This window comes from Microcebus murinus, chromosome 16, assembly GCF_040939455.1.
Source record: "Microcebus murinus isolate Inina chromosome 16, M.murinus_Inina_mat1.0, whole genome shotgun sequence".
Lineage (NCBI taxonomy): Eukaryota > Metazoa > Chordata > Mammalia > Primates > Cheirogaleidae > Microcebus > Microcebus murinus.
Genome location: NC_134119.1, coordinates 49,303,464 through 49,305,864, shown reverse-complemented (window position 1 = coordinate 49,305,864; position 2,401 = coordinate 49,303,464). Strand labels below are relative to the sequence as shown.

Sequence of the window (2,401 nt, the reverse complement as noted above, 5' to 3'; positions counted from 1 at the left end):
GTTCCAGCTTGAGCTAAGACAAAAGTGTTTGAATAAATCACTTGCATTCAATAACATTTAAAATATGTTAACTTTAACACATTATGAACATGAAAGGTCTCCCCTACCCATTACTTCAGTGCATACAATCTCCCAGGCAAATTTTCCATCATTCAGCCAGTGGAACGGATGGCATGTGCCAGATGTTACACAAGGCATTTACTCCTTGGAGAAGGCTGAGAGCCAAGAGAATTAATCTCCTTCTGCTAGGACCTCTGCCCCAAGCTTCTGAGGAAACAGTGAATTGGGCTCAACAAAGGAAGTAGCTACATGATCCACTAATCAGATTCAAATAATGAAAATGCCCTCTAGAGTGTATCCCTTCCTGTTGTTCTCCATCGTAGAAAGACCTAAAGATAATTAATAGAAAGAACTGTCCCTTCAAACTCAAAGCAGTCAAAAAAACCAACCAACCAAACAAAAAAACCCAAAAAGACACAATATAAGCAAAAAATAAAGAAATAAAACGAAAGTTAATCAAACTCTCAATACTCCTGAAAATAAAACAGTCCCATGGTGACTGATGTCTGGAAGAAGTCGAGGCAGAAAAGACTGACAAAGATCAAAGTGGCCAGCCACAAGAGTGCCTTCAGAAATCCATGACAGTGTTCTCCATTTCCAAAGCCAGGTAGCCATTCCCAGTAAGTTAAAAATTTTCTATTAAAAAACAAAACAAAACAAAAAAATAAAAACCACTCCAGGAAAAGGGTCACGGGAAGAAGAACACTATAGAAAGTCAAGCTGCTGACTGCCGGCGGATCACTGGCTCCGACAGAGCTAATCACACAGCTCAGTTTCTGGTTGTCCTTTGACTCCAGGTAGATGGCTTGGCTCTTGTGGTACCATCTTTTATCATAGTACAGTTTGCCATCTTCTATCCGAGCTTCGAAACTCTGGGCTGGAGACTCTCCAGGCTTGGCAGGCAAGTGTTCAGGAGAGGATGGGGATGCTGGTCTCTTGGGTGACTTAAGCGTATTTAATGTTCTCAGATCCTCCATGATCTGTTCATCTGTTAACAAATAGTTTAGCTGGGCAGGAGCAGGTTTCCTTCTCTTGTCTGGGATGGGGACAGGATCATTTGGCCGCCTCTGCAACTTTCTGGTCATGATAGGCTTCACTCCCATAGAATCTCCAGTCAGTTCCATCGTTAGTTTTTCACTTTCAATCATTTTCTTTTCTTCTAGCTCAGCAATCAGGTTCTCTTTCAGCTCAACTTTCTTGTCTTCAAATTCTTTCACTGCTGCTTTCTTTTCTTTGATGTAATTTCTTTCCACTTGTTCCATTTCCAGCTGGGGGAAGAGTTCTGCATTTCATATCCTCTTTGTACTGCTGATCTAGTTTTTTCATTCTCTTCTGATATTCCTGTAATGTACCTTCCTGTAGTTGTTGCAACTGCCTCTTGAGAGAAGCCAGTTTGTCCTGATACATCTGTTCCTTCATTTCTACAGTCTTCTTCATCATGCTTTGCCAGGTCAGTTTCACTAGCATCCTCAGTATCTTTGTCCTACCCTCGCCCCTGACAGCTGCGCTCTCCAACTCTTCCTCCTCCTCGGGGTAATACTCTGGGGCAGCCGGGTGGAGCCGGAGCCAACAGCCCCACTGCACTCATGTTGCCTCTGGCCGCAGCTGAGCGTGTCTCCTCTCCGGCAGACTGCGGCCAAGCGCTCTGGGGACGCGACGTCCCGTAGTAGCGCCTGAGAGGGCCCCCAACTCGAGGAGCGGGAGCTATGGGGGCGACCCCTTCCCCGTCTCTGCTCCATACCTTGTCTTTTAACTGAAGCATTTTGTCCATTTGTATTTAACGTGACTAAATTTACCATCTTATGCTTTGTATTGTTTTACCTGTTTGTTTCTTTTTCTCTCCTTTTTTTCCTTCTTTTGGACTGAGCAACTTAAAAAAAAATCATTCCATTTTCTCCCTTCTCCTAGTTTGAAAGTTATATACTCTCCATTTTTATCTAAACCTAGAGTTGACTAATAAATACTTTTACCTTCCTCCTGGATAACATTAAGTGTAAGGCTGGTGGGGGGTGGGGTGGGGGGTGGGGGTCCCCTTCCTTCCCTAGATTAAAAAAAAGAGAAAAGGCTCACCAGACCCGACAAGGACAAAACTGCCAGGCCCTGCTGAGAGGAACCATACCCAAATGTCCACCCAGATGAGAATGTTTTGGCTCCTGGATTCCACAAATACCTCCAGCCTCTCATAAAATCCCTGGATCTTCCCGCCAGAAGTCCCTAGCCAGGCCCAAAGGGTATAAAAGGCCTCAGCCCCTTCAAACGGTGGCGACTTCTGGGGCCCCCCTCCCTTGGAGCCCCAGAATCTCACCCACAAGTGTATAATAAAGCCACATGGTTTGGCCCC

The 2,401-nt window shown here is 44.9% G+C and overlaps 1 pseudogene; it reads right to left on the bottom strand.

The window, feature by feature from the left end:
• Positions 1–524: 524 nt before the first annotated feature.
• LOC105856010 (sin3 histone deacetylase corepressor complex component SDS3 pseudogene) lies at positions 525–1,663 on the bottom strand (annotated as a pseudogene).
• Between the last annotated feature and the right edge of the window lie 738 nt (positions 1,664–2,401).